Below are 19699 nucleotides of genomic sequence, written 5' to 3'. Positions count from 1 at the left end.
CTGGCTAGAAGGTGCCTTTGAACTCTGATAACGCATCTTGCTTCCCTAGATGGGCGACAGAGAGTTGGAGTGAGTGAGTGAGTGAGTCTCTCTCGCTCTCTATGCATGTGTGTGTGAACTAGCCTACTGTACAAAGATTCATTGCTCTGGCCACTTTTCCCTCTGGCCACACAAACACCACTCTTGACATGTGGCCCCCAGAAGGTTGCCCAGAAGGGAATGCGGACCCTGGGCTGAAAAAGGTTCCCCACCCCTGCAACACAGGCAAACCTGACTGGGGAAGTGTATAAGGAATGAGCTTCCGTTCACAAGGGTATGTGTGTCTGTTCACGATGGAGGCCTTAAAAGAGCCCTTTGCCAATATCCTGATGTGACCGGCTGAGCTGCACAAAAAGGGGCGGGCTCTGCCAGAGCCTCTGCCACTGTTCATGGGAGGGGCTGAAAAAGAGCTCTTTGCCAGGTTTCTGTCCTCGCGCAAGTGCACGAGTGGGAAAAGCCAATGTTGGCCCAATCAAGGCTTGCACAAATCAAAGTATGACCCCTGTGAAAAGCAAGCTGTTGATCAAAGCAGTCAAGTCAAGCTAAAATTGACTCGATGATCAAGTCAAGCTAAACACCACAGGCTCTTAGGCGATGAGGGGACATTCCTAACCCCAGTGGGCTACATCTCAGACATTAAACTTCAAGTGATAACCCATTTTGCTCTTCATAAACTAACTGGCTTCTCTGAAGTTTCTGATTCAAGGGCTTCAGTTTCAAACCCACCGTCTGATTTTCCTAGCCTACAAATCTGACACATAATGGGTTTTAAAGTCCTACCTTTCTGTTCGTTTACACTGTGGTAGAAAATGATGGGCCTCAACTGTATCTCCTCAACAGTGGTGGATTAGAGTCGTGCGTATTCACACTCCAAACAGTAGGTGTCTCTCTGACAAGCTTCAAGAGGTTACTTGCTGAAAGAAAAAAACCACACCAGCTGCCCCAGTGTTGTTGACCACATCACTATGGTCAGCCATGGCAACAGGCATATATATGGTGACATCCACTCCGGAGCCACAGCAAAAGGCCATTATGAGGGAAGTTCAAAGGAGCTGGGATTGCTGAATTTGGAAACATCAAGCCTGAGAGGGTTGCCTTAAAGAGTGTGGAGATCAGTTGTTCATCACGTCTACTGCAGATGAGAAATAACAGGCCCAAATTGCCACAAAAAAAAATATTTGGTTTGGACATTGGAACTTTTGACATGCAAGGCTTGTGGAGCGCTAGAATATTGCCTAGGTGTGGCTGTGGAATCCACCACTGGAAACCTGTAAGGGCAGGTTGGAGAAGCATCTGACTTGAAACAGCTAGCCATGATGGGTATTTCTGACTCAACTGTGGGAAGCAGGATGCCACTGAATACCAGTTGCTGGTAACTGTAGGTGGGAAGAGTGCTGTTGCCTTCAGATCTCGCTTGTGGGCTTCCCATTAGGACACTGGTTGGCCACAGAGTGCTAGGCTAGATGGGCCTGTCGCCTGATGCAGCAGCCAGGTTCTTCTTAGGTTCTAACCGTTTCAGATTTGCTTTGATCCATGATGAGGCAGAAACAATGGTGGAATTGAGGCCATTCCCAGACCAATATCAAAGAATAACCCCCACCACTGGAGATGACACAGGGGACAGTTTTTTTCCAATGATGATGGTTAAGGAGAGATTCCTGCTCCAGCAAGGCCAACTGGCATGATGACCCATAAGATTCTGCACAATTATACAGCCAATAATTGGCTACATGGCCTTGATCTCTGAGTCCCCGGGACAGATCTTTGAGTTTTAGTAGTCAAAGGTGGAAGAGTTCTCAAGCGGAGGGGAGAGGAGGTTAGCATAACCTGTTGCCTCATACAACCACCTTTTTAATGATTCTGCAGGTAGTTGCCTAGGAAACAGCCAAGGAGCTCTCTGCTTGCAGGGATGAAATGATTTCCTTCAGTGCGAGCTGATAATGCCTCCTCATGATGAGACAGCAACTTAGAATGAGGAACAACAGAAGTTCAACAAAGCAGCCCTTGAACCTGAAAGGGAGACAAACACAATTATACAGGAAGAAGCACACATAAGAAGAGCCTGCTGGATCAGGCCAGCTGCCCATCTAGTCCAGCATCCTGTTCTCACAGTGGCCGACCAAGAGCCCTCTCTCCCCTTGTGGTTTCCTGCAACTGATACTGGGCAGCAGCACACCACCTCCGACCGTGGAGGCAGAGCAGAACCATCATGGCTAGCAGCCATTGATAGCCTTTTCCTCCATGAACTTGTCTAATCCTCTTTTAAAGCCGTCCAAGTGGTGGTCATCACTGTCTTCTGTAGGAGCAAATTCCATACTTCCACACGCATGCACGCACGCACCACATAGTCTATAGTAGGGTTGCCAGGTTCATGGCCTGAGACTGATCCTGTATCTTTAGGAGAAGAGAAAGTCAGCCGAGTGCAGGTGCTCTTGCAACTCTGTAATGGGAAAAACCACAAGGTGGAATACTCCCTTTCCCCTGAGCAACTTTTAAAGATACAGAAGTCCTTTTGGTTGCCAGGCCCAGCCTCCAAGAGGTCTTCTGTATCTTTAACAGTTATGCAGGGGGAAGGGAGAATTCCACCTTGTGGTTTTTCCCATTACAGGGTTGCAAGAACACCTGCGCTTGACTGACTTTCTCTTCTCCTAAAGATACAGGATCAGTCTCAGGCCATGAACCTGGCAACCCTAGTCTACAGTCTTCAGCCCACCTTCAAAAACGACCATCACGGCTCACTAGAAGGTATTGCCTAAAACAGTGTGTTATTGAAAGTCTCTCTGACTGCCTTAGGAACTTTAGTCTCATTGTGACTCCCACCATCCCTGACCGTTGGCTGTGCTGGATGGGGCTGATGGGAGTTGTAGTCCAAAACATTTGGACGGCACCAGGTTGGGGAAGGCTGCTCTCTACAGAATTTTTTTTAAAGGGCTGGGGAACCTGCAGACATTTGACTGCAACTCGTGTCAGTCCAGCAACATCAAGAGGGCCACAAGTTCCCTGCGCTTGAAATAAGCCAACAGCAACAAGACTGCAACTACAGTTCCTAAGGCAGCCAGAGAGACTTTCAACAACATGCGAGTCATGAGTCTAAGACAAGCCTTTGGCCAAGCCGGGTGGGGCTGATGGAAGCTCCAGTCCAAAACATCCAGACGGCACCAGGATGGGGAAGGTAGAGGGCATTTCTGAATTCCAAGGATTTTACTAGCATTGCACTGTGGCGGCTGGTACCACGTGGGACAGGTGGGGCGGAAGGGGAAGGAGCCCAACAGTAGATAGAGGCCAGCAAACAGTAGAGTGTGGCAGTAGAATCCACTCAGGGTTTAAGTCCGAATTTTCAAGGGACTGAAGCCCGGAGTGGATTCCACTGCCCCACTGACATGGAGCCACCATCCTCCACTGCTTATCATGCCTCCTGCCTTAATCTTCTCTCTTCCAGGCTAAATATATCTAGCAGCCATTCTTCATAGGACTCACTAAAACCCTGGGTAAATAAAATAGTTTCACACTGGCACCCAAAAGTAAAGGAGATGCCAGAGGATATTCTGGGGATTCTGGTCATGGGAAAAGCCCTTTCCTCTGTCACCACCAGCCTTACCTGTGAAGGTAGAGGTAAACAGAAAAGTGTGGTGTAGTGGTTAGAGTGTTGGACTAGGCCCTGGGAGACCAGGGTTCAAATCCTGACTCACCCATGAAGCTCGCTGGGTGACCCTGGGCCAATCTCTGCCTCTCAGCCTAACCTATCTCACAGGGTTGCTGTGAGGGTAAAAGGGAGAGGTACGAGAACCGTGTACGCCACTTTGAGCTTCTTGGAGAAAAGGTGGGATATGAATGTAATAATAATAAATAAATAATCGGAACGTTTTTTTAAGGACCAGTCAATTCTTTGTAACATGAGTTCAGCTGCTGAATTTTAATAACGCTGTAAGTCGGCCAAATTTCCTATTTATAGGTGATCACAGCGGCCTCATCTCATCTTTACAAAAGCAGCAAATTGTGCCTTCTGCAAGCTGGCGACCTAGAAGAGGATTTTTTTTTAAAGGACAGGCAGTTCAACCATTGTTACGCTGTGGTCTTTGTGTCCACCTAGTGATAGCTACATGACACTGCAGCTTTGCTGTAATAAATGGCAAACCCTCCTTAAACAACAGTGCATCGGGCTCTGCCAACGTAGTGTCCTTCAGATATTTTGGACTACAACTCACATCTGGAGGACACCAGGTTGACAAAACTCTCACACACTGTTGTATGTATCCACTTTGTTTGACTAGTGCTCATGTCCATGGCATTTATATGGTTGCTTTTTATGGGCTGAAGCGGCACAAGCATTGCGTGCAGCCTCTGCAGCCTAAATAATAATAATAATTTGATTTGTGGGTCGCCTATCTGGCCAATGGCCACTCTAGGCGACGTACAATTTAACAACAATACATTACATCATAATAAAATATATCACAAAATACAATATAACAATAAAACAATAAAACAGTTCCAGTACAGAGTAGTAGGCTATTGGTCGTAAAAAATTAACCCTCCCCGGAAGTCCCAAAGGCCTGTCTGAAGAGCCAGGTCTTCAAAGCTTGGCGGAATACATTCAGGGAAGGGGCATGTCGAAGGTCATACGGGAGGGAGTTCCAGAGAGTGGGGGCCACCACTGAAAATGCCCTGTCTCTTGTCCCCGCCAACCTAGCTGTTTTAGTTGGCGGGATTGAGAGAAGGTCCTGTATGGCTGATCTTGTTGGGCGGCATGGTTGGTGGCGCTGGAGGCGCTCCATCAGATAAACTGGGCCGAGACCGTATAGGGATTTAAAGGTTAATACCAACACCTTGAATTGGGCCCGGAAAATAACTGGAAGCCAGTGTAGGTCGAACAACACTGGGGTGATGTGTTCCCGGCGTCGACAGTTTGTAAGTAGTCGAGCCGCAGCATTTTGTATAAGTTGTAATTTCCGGACCGTTTTCAAGGGTAACCCCACGTAGAGCGCATTACAGTAATCCAACCGAGAGGTGACCAGGGCATGTACCACCAGTGGGAGCTGATGAGCAGGAAGGTAGGGCTGCAGTCTACGAATGAGGTGTAATTGATACCAAGCTGCCCGGCTCACTGCCGAAATCTGAGCCTCCATGGACAGCTTGGAATCAAGAACAACCCCAAGGCTGCGGACCTGGTCCTTCAGGGGCAATTTCACCCCGTCGAACACCAGGTCGACATCTCCCAGCCTTCCCTTGTCTCCCACGAGTAGCACCTCAGTCTTATCAGGATTCAACTTCAGCCTGTTCCTTCCCATCCATCCACTCACAGATTCCAGGCACTTGGACATGGTCTCCACAGCAGACTCTGGTGAAGATTTAAACGAGAGATAGAGCTGAGTGTCATGTGCTTTCTTCTTGCCATTGCTAGAGTAGCGTTCGCCACAAAAGCGAGCCATTCTTTCCTGCAGTCCTGCTTGGGAGTGAGGTGGGGGGCTGGAAAGCAGGCGTGGACAAATCTCAGCTGTCTGAGATCACCAAGAGGCCTATATAAGACACACACAACTCTGGCACTCGAGAGTTCTAGTAAGGGTGACAGCTAAAAATGTTCATGCCTGCTCATTAACATTGCTCAGGAATGTTAACAATACTTAAGTCATGGACATGCACAGAAGGGGGGGAGTTCCCACCCTCACCTCACCCTGGATGAACCATAACCTTCAGATCCCCAGTTTTTATTTTTAAAAAGGGAGTAAGTTTCTAGCATTGGTTGAACCTGAGATATGAAGCTAAACATACACATACGATTCTTCTCAATTTTTTTGTGAGAAACTAGCCTGTTCCCACCCCTGGAAAAATTCCTGCAGATGTCCATGAGTTCAGTCATGGCTGGAGGGAGAAAGTTGGCATTCTCTTTCTCTGGGTCTACTCTCCATGCTCACCATGGGAATCTACTGTGATATGAACTGTTCACCCCACAGTGATCTCCAGGTGGCCCCTTTGGGGTGCAGCATTCACAAAAGCAAACACCACATTTGGAATGCAGAGATGAGAGACCCAAAAAAGGAGGGAGGGGAGAGGAACTCATTTATCAGACAAAGTCCAGGTGTGTATGTTTTATACCTGGTATGGCATGGGACTAAGACTCCTAGAGAGGTAGTGGGCTCTCCGACACTGGAGGCCTTCAAGAGACAGCTGGACAGCCATCTGTCGGGAATGCTTTGATTTGGATTCCTGCATTGCGCAGGGGGTTGGACTTGATGGCCTTATAGGCCCCTTCCAACTCTACTATTCTATGATTCTATGACTCAGGTCAATTCATTAATCATAGGAACAGAGGTGCACGCACAAAAATTCATGCGCACGCATGGATTGCAGGTCCTGCTTGCAGGCTTCCCATTGGGGCATCTGGTTGGCCGCTGCCTGTGATATACAAAAGACCTCTGGGAGGCTGGGCCTGGCAACCAAGAGGTCTTTTGTATTTTTCAAAATTGTGCAGGGGGGAGGGAGAATTCCACCTTGTGGTTTTTCCTATTACAGGGTTGCAAGAACACCTGCACTTGGCTGACTTTCTCTTCTCCTAAAGATACAGGATCAGTCTCAGGCCAAGAACCTGGCAACCCTAATAACCAGACAAGCAAGTTCAAAGACACATTCAGCCAGGGAAAAACACTCAGGGGATGGAGCAAGGTCATTGGTGGGTGGAGCCTAGGGAGAGTTCCAAGGGCCAGAGAGAGAGAGGCCTGAAGGGCTGCATTTGGCCCCAGGAGCCTGAGGTTTCTCCGCCCCTTCAGAACACTGTACTAGGCTGACACTTTTGGGGGATAGAAAGGAGCCCTACTTCCCTGCTCTAGATAAACACCAGACAGTAATTTTATCCAAGGCCATCTGCCTGCCTGGTATTCCTCTGCACACCCACATCCTGAACACCAGATCCCTCACTTCCAGAGGCAAGAGTCCGAAATTAGAAAGGGATGTCCACGTCCATGACTGAGCATCTCTACGCACTCTGACTCAACGCCTCAACAGAAATTGTTTTTATGAGACCTCACCCTGCCCAGTGAGCCAGTCCAGAGTGGCCTAATACTGCAGCACGTTGGCACTGAAGAAACAAGCAAATAAAATGCCAAAATTGTCACATGGCCGGTTATTTTGTTGATTTACCAATACCCGGCCCAGAACAAACAAACAAAAAACTGACTGTTTCAACAGAAAGGATTTAAGTTGGCTAACAAAACTGGGTGGGGGTTTTTTTTTTTGCAAGAACAATTTGGAGCCTGCAGTTTGAATAGCTGTGTGGCTGATAATCAACAAGCAAAGCTAATTCCTCCAGCACAGAGATGGGAAATGCTTCACCAGCTGAAATTTTTCCCTGCCAGAGATACAAAGGGAGAAAAGGTGGGAATGCTATGTGCGTGCCCCCCCCCGATTTTCTTTATTTATTTAGGCACCAGTTTATTTATTCATTTATTTAAAATGTTTGTTGTTGTTATGTGCCTCCAAGTTGACTACGACTTATGGTGACCCAATAAATCAGCGACCTCCAAGAGCATCTGTCATGCACCACCCTGTTCAGATCTTGTAAGTTCAGGTCTGCGGCTTCCTTTATGGAATCAATCCATCTCTTGTCTGGCCTTCCTCTTTTTCTACTTCCTTCTGTTTTTCCAAGCATCATTATCTTTTCTAATGAATCATGTCTTCTCATGATGTGTCCAAAGTATGATAACCTCAGTTTCATCATTTTAGCTTCTAGTGATAGTTCTGGTTTAATTTGTTCTAACACCCAATTATTGGTCTTTTTTGCAGTCCATGGTATCCGCAAAGCTCTTCTCCAACACCACATTTCAAATGATAAAATATAAAATGTTTATATTTCACTTTTTCACCGCATTTCCGGAATGCCCATGGTGCCTAACTAATTCACAAAGATTTTAAAACAATCATGCAAATCTTGTTTAATAATCAAGTGGGGGGAGAATAGTTCTAAAAATAACTTGTCAACTGCTGAGGAATGAATTGCAGATTTAAAGTAAAACTACTCAGAAATAAATCCCACTCAGCTAAATCCAAATGATATGTGTATTTAACATTGTTCCACTATCACAGTGGGACCGGACTTCATAGCTGACTACTAGATCCAATGCTTGGCTACCATAATTTGCAGACCCCTGAAAAAAAGGCTGTTCTCTACCCACTTTCTCACCACGACAGTGCATAATTTCATAAACCTCTATTATATCTCCACTCCTTTCTAAACTAAAACAGACCGCTAAGACGGACTCTTTGCAACAAGGCAGGAAAAGCAAAACAGAACTGAGTGGGTGTTTTCTTTTTGGGAAACTGTTTTTTAGGTTTACCCCGGTTAAAAGAGGTAGGTAGGGAGAAAGTTGCTCAGGAAACAAGCTCACACTGGAAACCAGTGACCTTTTATCATGCAGTTGTGCATGGAAGAAATTGCATTTATGCAGCCTGCTTGCCTCCTGACTAGGGTTGCCAGGCTCAGGGACTGAAAATGATTCTGTATCTTTAAGAGAAGAGAAATTTCAGCCAAGTGCAGGTGTTCTTGCAACAGTGTAATGGGAAAAACCACAAGGTAGAATTCTCCCTTCCCCCTGCACAACTTTTAAAGATACAGAAAAAGTTGTGCAGGGAGAAGGGAGAATTTTACCTTGTGGTTTTTCCCATTACAGTGTTGCAAGAAAACCTGCACTTGGCTGAATTTTCTCTTCTCTCATGAACTGCCTTCAAGTCGATTCCGACTTATGGTGACCCTATGAAGAGGGTTTTCATGGTAATCAGTATTCAGAGGGGGTTTACCATTGCCTCCCTCTGAGGCTAAGAGGCAGTGACTGGCCCAAGGTCACCCAGTGAGCTTCATGGCTGTGTGTGGATTCGAACCCTGGTCTCCCAGGTGACAGGTCATAGTCCAGCACCTTAACCACTACACCACACTGGCTCTCTTCTCTTAAAGATACAGAATCATTCTCAGGCCCTGAGCCTGGCAACCCTACCCCTGACCTTTTGGTTTTTGAGCTTTAGATGTTATCCAAGGCTAGCTATCGCCATCAGAACCAAAACCCCTAGATCAGTGGTTCCCCCACATTTTCCCCCACAGACAACTTGAAAACTGCTGATTGTCTTGGCAGACCACTTAATAGTTTTTCTGCCTGTTGTGGCAACTGTAATGCGCTGTGCTAGATACTGTATGATTTTTAATATTATTTTATTGCTTCTTTTATTTATTACATATTGCATTTTATTGTTTTAATAATTTGTGTTCCACAGAATTCAATTTGTAACGCAATATAATGCAATGCAAGAAATAAGAAAAGCATATAAATACTGCCGTGGACTACCTGAATGAAGTTCACAGACTGCTGATGATTCATGGACCAATTTGAGAACCCCTGCCCTAGATAGTTCTTAAAGCCACATGATTCACACATGCCTAACCATAAATCAGTTTCTCAACACTCGATGCCTGACAGCTGAATGTGCAAAGGGATTCCCTTGAAAAACTGTACACTGAACGTTCTAGCTTAGTGGGTTACATCTGCCATGCCACATTCACATATGCAAGTTGTCACTTGATGTTTCAGTTGCAAAGCGCCTAGTGCGCACCTGTGAATCAGTGCAGCATCTCCCTACAACAGCCCTGCAAGGTAGATCACTGTATATTATCCCCCCATGTTGCGAGTGGGGGCTGAAACTGAGAGGTCTTACAGTGAAATCTATGGATGTCTACTCAGAAGTCAGTCCGGTCGAGTTCAACGGGACTTACTCTCAGATAAGTATGTGCAGGATTGCACCCTAAGGCAGTAGTCCTATACACACTAACCTGGAATTTAAGCTGCTTTGAGGTGCTTACTGTCCTGAACACAGAATAGTTAAAAGTGAGGATGAAAGCAGAGGTGCAAAAACAGAAGTTAGTCGTGCCCCCAATATTCTCACATGCATCTCAACCCTGGACTGACCAGGGGGTTGGACTCAATGGCCTTATAGGCCCCTTCCAACTCTGCAATTCTGTGATTCTATGAACCCCTGACCTTCCCATGCTGCATAGAAAAAGTTTGCAGCAGAATTCCAACTTGTCCCCAGTGCTGTTTAACATCCATATGAGAGGAGGGACTGTCACCATCCAGCCGCCATAGTGGCCCCCTCCCTCCCCCAGCTGCCACCACAGGGGCATCTGCAATAGAACCATCTTGACGTGAGGGGAGAGGAGAAGAAGCAGTAATAGATTCTTCTTAAATAAGCTGTCTTTTCCATTTTATTGTAACTTTAAAAAGAAATTACTGATCGTTATAATAATCTTATGTAAACCATTTTGTGAGGTCCGACTGAAAAATGGTACATAAAAGCCTTAAATAAATAATAAATATGGAACAGTTGGGGGCAGTCATTAGGAGATTTGGGGCAAGGGGGCAGCCAGGGCTAGCACCAGCCTGCAGTGGGCCTTTGGGCACCAGCCTGCAGGGCCCCTCAGTAGCAATAGCGGTGGCAGTAGCGGCAGCCCAACCGCATCACGGATTAGGTATGCCATCATCCAAGATGGCAAGAGCATGTTGATGCCCCTGCCACCATACTGGGTGGTGGCAAGCATGCACACACAGTGCACTGATGCAGCACCATGGAATTGCAGGAAGTTGTGCGGCCAGCCAACACCCATGGCAGGGGGTGCCTGAGAGGGTGGCTGCTGCTCTGTGATCTGATGGTAGTGTAGATCACAGAGCAAGAGCTATACGGACCCAGCCCCAGCAGCAAAGCCCCCTCTCGGCGCCAGGGGTCCTTGGCCAGTGCCCAACCTGGCCACCTCCTGCCACCAGGCCTGGTGTCAGCAGTATACCGACGATAGCGAGCTCTACTGCTTGATAACATCTGCATTGGAAGAGGCCATGCAAGCCCTGGACCAGTGCCTGGATTTGGTGGTGGGCTCCATTAGGGCAAGATGGAGACCCTGTGGGTTGGTGGTTCCTGTGTCCAGATAATTGTTCAGTTGCCTGCTTTGGATGGGGTTGTACTCCCTCTGAAAGAGCAGGTCCATAGTCTGGGGATGCTCCTGGATTAAATGGGATAAACTCTTTGGCTGGTGTGCTTTCCTTGCTCAGTGTTCTCTTCCAGTTCTTCGGGAAGGGCCATAGCTTAGTGGTAGAGCATCTGCCTTGCAAGGCCCCAGGCTCGATCTCCAGCATCTCCAGGTAGGGCTGGGAACGTCCTCTGTCTGAAACCCTGGAGAGCTGTTGCCAGTCAGTGTGGACAATACTGAGCTAGATAGATGAATGGCCTGACTTGGTATGAGGTAGCATCCTGTCCTTATGCTTCCCTCCAGGCACTGTTGAGTGGACACTTCGGTTCCTAGGTTAATGGCTCTTTGGTCAGACCATAACAGCCTGGATATTACAAAAAGACCTTTATTTTCCTGTTGCCATTAGTCTAATAAACTTGGCAGTCTAACTAAGCTGGCTTTTAACAAGCTTATCATCAAATGTTATTAAATCTCTTCTTGAATTTTGCTGTAAACTGATGTGTTCCAGCAATCATCTGGCACATGAGCTGTAAAATATGTGGGCTTTCCCCCCTTTTTTAATGACTCATCCCATCATGGCATGCTACCCATGGTTACTGTAGATTAATGGACTGCCTGTCCTCTTTCCACTTAGCTGTCATAAAGTGGTCCATTTAATTTGGATATGCCTTGAAAAATATAAAACTGTCATCTGCAAATTATCAGTTGCCAAGTGGATGTTATTTAGCTGGTATCTTCTCTTTTTCTATGCTATCAACCCATAAGGATCGAGAAAAATGTTTTATGAAGAATGATGTAACTATATAAAACCAGAGAGTATTCCGCTTTCATCCTAAATTGCCAGATAGGATTTTTATTTTATCAAATACCACTTTTTCCAAATTTCAAATGGGCTCCAAAGACCATTTAAAAACAGGACCAGACATGAACAATATTATAATAATGTTATGTTCAACACAGTACAAATTGAGAAACTGCCTGCACTGAATGGCAGCAGCTCTCCAGGGTTTCAGGCAAAGATCCCTCCCAGCCCTCCCTGACGATGCTGGGGTTTGAACTTGAGACCTTCTGCATGCAAGGCAGATGCTCTACCACTGAGCTGTGATGCGACTGGTCATACAACCCTCCCAAAAAGATAGCAAGAGGAACCTTGCCCGCCTCTTGAAGTTCCAGTTTCTGAGCTGTCACCATAAAGGCCTTGCTCGAAGCTGTTCAAACCTGGTACAAAGTTGGCACACCTCCTCCTGACTACACCTCAACTGGTGAGCAGGCTTAGGGGGGAAGAGACAGCCACCCGTACACTTTGCTGAACATCCAAGGCCCTCCTCTGGGTGCCTACTCCAAGGGAAGCTCGGAGGATGGCAACAAGGGAGAGGGCCTTCTCAGTGGTGGCCCTCAAATTATGGAATGATCTCCTTGACGAGGCATGCCTGGTGCCAACACTGTTATCTTTTCGGTGCCAGGTCAACACTTTCCTCTTCTCCCAGGCATTTTAGCATGTGTTTTAATTGGCTTTTAAATGTGTGTTTTTAAATTTGTATATTTCTTTTTATGTTTTAATTGTTGTAAACCACCCAGAGAGCTTCTGCTGTGGGGCGGTATACAAATGTAATAAATAAATAAAGGCAGACATCCCCCTGCCCCACTGCTGGCCCTCCAGATGTTGCTGGACTCTCTAACCATTAGCCATCCTGGCTGGGACTGATGGGAGTTGGAAACCAGGGCACCAGACTGGGGAAGGCTGCCTTAAGGTACAAAAGTCCCATGACACACAAGGCTTCAAAACAGGGACCTTCCAGATGTTATTGAACTACAACTCCATCAGCCCTGGCCTTGCTGGCTGAGGATGGAGGTGGAGTCCAACAGCATCTGAAGGGCCACAGATGTTCCCCAGCCCTGGTTTAGAAGGTTAAAACCAACACCTTGCATTGAGACTGGAAGTGAAGTTGCTGCCACGGTAACTGGCACAGAACATGTCCACACTTTACAACCCGGATGGAAAACCTGTGGCCCTCCAGATGTTGTTCTTGGCCTCCCAGCTACCAACGGCCCCAGCCCGTGTAGCCAACGGTCAGGAATGATGGGCAATGTAATCCAATGGTATCTAGAAAGCCACAGGTTCTCCATCCCTGTTTTACAATGCCAGAAGGCCTGAAGCACTAGCTGAGACTTTGCAGTCACCTTCAAGTAGAGCCCATTGTATAGCACATTGCAGGGGCCATGCTGGATGTCACAGAAGCTTTGGAGTCATCTTCAAGGACAGCTGCATAGAGAGAGAGCATACTGCAGTAGCCATACTGAATGTTACAGGAGCATGGATCAGCAAGGCAAGGTCTCACCCATCAAAGGAGAAGGAAGGCCTCTTCATTAGCCAAAGATGGGGTGGGAAGGCACTCGTAGCACTCATGACACTCGTGGACTGCTCCTCAAGAAGTACAGCTGGGTGCAGGAGTACCCCCAAGCTCTTTATTTGATAGATACAAATTGCAAAGGAGAACAGGGCTCCAAGCAGCTTCAATAAGCATGTTTGAGGGAGGTAAACGGGCAGATCTGCACGCACTTTTTGCATGTTCAGATAATGCTTTTGTGCTCTGGTCCTGCTTGTGTGCTTCCCAGAGGTATCTAGTTGGCCCATGTGAGAACAGGGTGCTGGACTAAATGGGTTGTTGGCCTGATCCAGCAGGCTCTTCTTGGGTTCTTTTGTCCCTCTTCCTAATCTATGCAAGTGTTAAAGGTTAAGAAGCCCGGTTCATCTTTGTAACTGGTCACCCTTGTTGGTTTTTGCAGAAGTACGGTTATTTGCTCAGACAAAAAGGATGCTTCCTTTCTCCCTTCTCTGCCATTTCAAATTCTAATAGAGATCCACACTTCTTCCGTAGGGTACAGACAGAGTTGTTTTGGAAAGACTGCGGTTTTGAGCCAAGCACAATGAAGCTGGCACTCTGCTGATTTTAATCACAGTTTATTTTTAATACTGATGTATGATTTACTATAATAAATTGTGCCTCATTTGTGCATTCATATGTTGTTAATTTCTTGGTGGGTTCCATGAAACCACACTAGGGGGCCTCTGAGGATCGCATAGCTATGATGTTTACAACTGAATACTGAGTCAGACCCATTTGCCAAGCCTTTGACAGGACACAGTGTCCCTCAATCCAAGAGAGGGTCATCTAACCTGTCCCACAAACTACAATGCAGGGAATTTTTTGTATTGCTCAACAACAGTTGTTACTGGAAAGTTTCTCTTTGTTTACTTAATCTAATTCTTAAAGAATGTTTTTTACCAAGACAATGGTCTTGTTCATATACACAGTTCATCAAGACTCTTTAACAGCTAAAGAAAAATAACAGTGGGGGCCAAACGAGACATACATGTACGGTGTGACTTTTAAGAAGAAGAGCCTGTTGGATCAGTCCAGTGGCCCATTTAGTCCAGCATTCTGTTCTCATAGCAGCCAGCCAGACGATGATTATGATTAAATTTATTACCTGCCCTTCAACAGAAGGTCCCAGGACTGATCACAACAATATAAAATACGATATTAAAAACAAATTAAAGCTAGATGACCTTGGGACACCTTCAGGCAGCACTTTCCCCTCCTGCAGTTTCCAGCAACTGGTATTCAGAAACACGCTGCTTCCGACAGTGCAGGTAGAACATAGCCATCACGGCTAGTAGCCACTGCTAGCCTTTTCCTCCCTGAATCTGTCTTGTCCTCTTTTAAAGCCATCCTTGGTGGTCATCACTGCCTCTTCTGGGAACAAATTCCACAGTTTAACTGTGTGCTGTGTGAAGAACTCCTTTCTTTTGTCTGTCCTGAATCTTCCAACATTCAGCTTCGCTGGATGTCCCCAAGTTCTAGGGGGAGCGAACTATGCGCAGTGTGAAGAAGTATTTTCTCTTATGTCTCCTGAATCTTCAACATTCAGCTTTTGTGTTTATTGCTCTCACTGTTTTTAAATAGCAGCTGTGGGGGTTGTGTTTTGGACTGGGGCTGCTGTGGCAGAGGTAGAGGGGGATTAACACTTTCCCCCATGTCAGGGACTCAGTGAAAATCGCCCACCAACTCCGAAGCTGCTGCTGGCATCAAGAGCGTTTTCCTTTCTGGAGCCAGTGATGGCTGATGGGGGATTTACCTCGGAACCATGGCATGGGGAGGGGGGAGCAGTTAACTCCACCCCACTTCACAGCTGCTATTTAAAGACACACACAGACCTAAATGCAAAACTGCATGTAATGAATGTGAGGTTTTGCCCTGATTGACCAGGTGAACCTGAGAGAACAAGAAAAGAAAATATGAGCTGCAGGAACTTACAGGCACAGGAGAGGGGCTACATAAAACTGCAACGGATGCCACCCACAGGGTATCATTGGTCGTAGTGCCACCCACAAGGTGACATAAGGTAGCTGCAAAACACCCTGTGGGGACATCCATTCCTGATGACTGACACATTCCTTCCCACGCCGTCCTTGGCAGGAATGCACATTACAGTTGCCGAGGGAATTGTGCTCACCATGTGACTTTCCCCATCACATTGCAAGTCCCCCGGCAACACTCCTGGGTGGGGAGCCTCAGAGCTTAACAGGAAAAGTCATGCAGAAAGCACTTGCAAAAACGAGAGACCAGGAAGAGAATAATTTACCATAGGGATGGGGGGGATGTAGAGGCCATCTGCAGTAGCATCTGCAGCAACAATGGGCATCAAGCGGACCTGTAACCAGGCAGAGTTACCAAATGACCTGGGTTTTGTTTTAATGGTCTAACCTGTTTTCAAACAGCAGCTTGATTTGCATTTAAAAAATCAGCAGGTGAGGCTTTTCCAGGCAAGGGGAGAAGCAATATCTTCTACCAAAGTGAAGCTTTCCCAAAGGCATGAGAGCAGGGTCCAATGAAGAATTATTATTAATTATTATTTGCAATCCTACAACCAGGGCTGTTTTTTGGTTAAAAAAAAAAAAAAAAGGTTCCAGTGCTCATATCTTGATAAGTGCTATGGGTGCCAGGACAAAATAGCTGCCCTGGGTAGCAAAAACAGAGGTCCCAGTAATCTGGCACAGTGAGTACCATCATACCCTCAAAAAACCACTGCTTACAAGCACTGCCTTTTTTCTGGTGGAGCACTCCAGAACAGAGTACAGGCACCTTTCCGCAGGCTACAGCTGCCTGCCAGCCAGCAGTGAGCACCTCATTTGCACCATGCTGGGCCTTACTTTAAAAAAAAAAAGCTGGGAGGGAAGGAGTGGTGTGGTTGCCCCTGCACTCTCAAGCTGCCCTTTTGACTGCCTGCCAGCAGCAGGTGCCTCCTTCGTCCCATGGGAGGTGGGCAAAAGTGGGGGATATCCCTGCATGTTCATTTGTCCCATGTTGGGGCTTGCTTTTTTTTAAAAAAAAAAGGTTGGGGAGGAAAGGAAGGTGCAGGAATATCCTCACATGCTCAGGCCTTCACCCTATGCTGGGGGTTGCTTTTTTGTTTGTTTGTTTAAAGTAGGGGAGAGGAGGAAGGAGTAGGGGGTATCCTCGCATGCTGTAGGGATGGAATCCTCTCCTTTTTTGCATTTCATTTTCAAATGTGGCCCTCTAGTGGTTGTTAACGATCCGATTCCTTTTTCCTCCAATACCTTTCATTGTTCTGATTTTTTGTTGTTTTGCAGAGAATTATTGCTATTATAATAGCTATTTATTCACGCTCAGTGGTATTGATATTTATTCTGAACTCTGTAATTATTGCCTGTTTACATTCCTTTTCAAGTGCATTGCAGAGCTGATTAAGGCAGATAATCATGTCAGCATCTTTCCCCCCCACTGCTTACAATTAACACCTCATTCCCCCCTATTGCTTTCTTTCTGCCAGTTACGATCAACGCTTCACTGACATCAGTGAAAGGGAATACACATTTGAAGGGCTCACGTAGTAAGCAGATCGATAAAAGTATCACTCACACTATCGATTATTTAACAGTGGATTTTTTAAAAATTCGAATTGGAAAAACAGAAGAATGAATCGGAAGCAAGGCGTGGAAAGTTGCTACTTCAAAATTCTCTCTGCAAAGATACAGAATATCAGAAATAACAGTTAATCTAATGGCGAATCCAATTACTGCAGAAACAGAGCCAATCGCTTATGCGCAGGCTTTGGTTGTCCACCATTGAGGTGGATCAGGTGCTTCCTTTGCCCGAGGGAGGAGCTTTTCTGAATTGGAGTGTGTGTGTGCTCAAGTAGTGTGCATGTATGTGTGTGTGAGTGATTGAGAGAGGTATACTTGTGTGATTTGTGAGAGAGGAACAGATGTGGTGTGTGTATGATGGTGCGCATATGAGAGCACAGGAGATATGTATGTGGGGGGCGGGGAGACACACCGGGGCAGGGAGAGAGGAAGACACATGTGTATGAAGGCATAATTGTGAAATGTGTGTTGAAGAGTGATAGAGACAGAAACAGGCATGTGTGTCTGTGATCTGTACTGTGTGTGTACTAGGGATGTGCTAGCATTCTACTCAATTCGAATTTGGTTCCAAACTTTCCATTAATTTGCTTATTCGCTTTCATTGCAGATTGTATTTTCCGCAGCAATTTTTGGAAACTGATTTTTTTTAAAATCAGTGTCTAAAATATTGATATTGCTGTCGATATTTTTATCGATCCTTCCATTTATCAATATTTCCTTTAATTTGCTGATAGTTCCCTTAAAATTCATGGAGGAATTCATGGCTACTAGCCATGATGGCTGTGCTCTGCCACCCTAGTCAGAGGCAGCATGCTTCTGAAAACCAGTTGCCGGAAGCCTCAGGAGGGGAGAGTGTTCTTGCACTCGGGTCCTGCTTGCGGGCTTCCCCCAGGCACCTGGTTGGCCACTGTGAGAACAGGATGCTGGACTAGATGGGCCACTGGCCTGATCCAGCAGGCTCTTCTTGTGTTCTTATGTTCTTATGTTCTTAAATAGTATTTCCTTTACAATATTGGTATTTCCTTTAAAACTATCCCTCCCCTTAAATATCAGACAGGCGCCATCTCTGTTATCTTTTCGGCGCCTACTGAAGACGTTCCTCGTTCAACAAGCCTTTTAAGTAGAGACCTTATCACAGTCTGCGTCTCTGTTTTGGATTTGATTTTTAAGATGTTTTTAAAGCTTTTTTAAAAGAGAAGATGTTTTTAAATATGTTTTGTTTTAATATATATTAACTTCTGCTTTTGTTTGCCGCCTTGCCTCCTACTGGGAGGAAGGGCGGGATATAAATTGAATAAAAAAGATAATAAATAAAAATAAAATGAATATCGATATTACTATTATTTTTTCTGCGGAAAAACAGATTGGTACAAGCAGCGACTAGTGGACAAATGACGGACTCAAATTGATACCAGCCTGTTAAGTCAACGGAATGCTTTTGAACCAGCACATGCCCTCGGATCCCATCCCTAATGTATGTACTCTGTGTGCTCGCAAGAGCAACTGTGGTGTGGCTACCTTGTATATTTTCTCTGTGTGTGTGTGTGTGTGTGTGTGCAGAAATCAATAATACATGATTGCTGCAAACAGTAACCTTTGATAGGCTTATTCTCCATGAATCTGTCTAAACCTCTTTTAAAACCTTCCAAGTTGGTGGCCATCACAGCCTCTTGTGGGAGCAAATTCCATAGTTTGACTATGCACTGAGTAAAGAAGTACTTCCTTTTGTCTGTCCTGAATCTTCCAACATTCAGCTTAATTTACTGTCCACAAGTTTTAGTATTATGAGGGAGAAAACATCTCTTTATCCACTTTCTCTATGCCATACATAATTTTATAAACTTTCATCATATTGCCTTTAACTCACCTTTTCTCTAAACTAAGAAGCTTCACATGCTGCAATCATTCCTCACAGGGAAGTCGCTCCATCCTCTTGATCATTCTGGTTGCCTTTTTTGAATCTTTTCCAAGTCTATAACATCCTTTTTGAGGTGAGGCGCCCAGAACTGTACACCATACTCTAAATGCAGTCGCACCACAGATTTGTATAATGGCATTATGATATTGGCAGTTTTGTTTTCAATACCTTTCCTAATGATCCCTAGCATGGAATTTACAGCTGCAGCACACTGGGTCAACATATTCATCTAGCTAAACCAGTACGACTGCAAAGTCTTGTTCCTGATCAGTTACCACCAGTTCAGACCCTATGAGTGTGTATGGTGAAGTTAACATGTGAAGACCAGCAGGACGTAGCATTGAAGGAACAGGAAGGGGTAAGGGGTGGGAGAGGCATTTTAAAATTGATCAAGATATGAATACTGGCACCTCATTTTTTTTACAAAAAAAAAAAGCAACGCCTACAACCAACCAAAATCTCAATAAAGTGATTTATTTGCTCATATCACTTCCTAACATCACAAGATCTATTGTGCAAAACATTTGTTGACACCAGGGGTAGGGAACCTATGGCGCTCCAGAAGCTGTTGGAATACAACTTGGACCATACCTGACCACGCTGGCTGGGCCTGATGGGAGTTGGAATCCAACAACTTCTAGAGAGCCACAGGTTCCTTATCCCTGGTTTACAGCATTGTGTTTACAGCACTATAATCCAACAGACCTACACATACTGATCTGCTATTCTTCTGCTTGATTTGCAGAAATCAGTACATGAAGTTTCCACAGCATGGAGATCAGTACTATCACTGGCC

General features: G+C 45.7%; 1 long non-coding RNA gene across 6 annotated transcripts in view; it reads right to left on the bottom strand.

Annotated features, from left to right (window-relative positions):
• Positions 1-19699, bottom strand: part of LOC133390142 (uncharacterized) — a 124348-nt gene that overhangs the window by 89095 nt on the left and 15554 nt on the right. For all 6 annotated transcript variants that reach the window (XR_009764312.1, XR_009764311.1, XR_009764316.1 and 3 more), the window contains exon 2: positions 820-2049. This is a non-coding gene — a long non-coding RNA (uncharacterized LOC133390142). The remainder of the gene's footprint in view (positions 1-819; positions 2050-19699) is intronic.

This window comes from Rhineura floridana, chromosome 8 (assembly GCF_030035675.1).
Source record: "Rhineura floridana isolate rRhiFlo1 chromosome 8, rRhiFlo1.hap2, whole genome shotgun sequence".
Lineage (NCBI taxonomy): Eukaryota > Metazoa > Chordata > Lepidosauria > Squamata > Rhineuridae > Rhineura > Rhineura floridana.
Note: the sequence above shows the minus strand (reverse complement) of the source record. Positions and strands in the feature narration are given on the sequence as shown.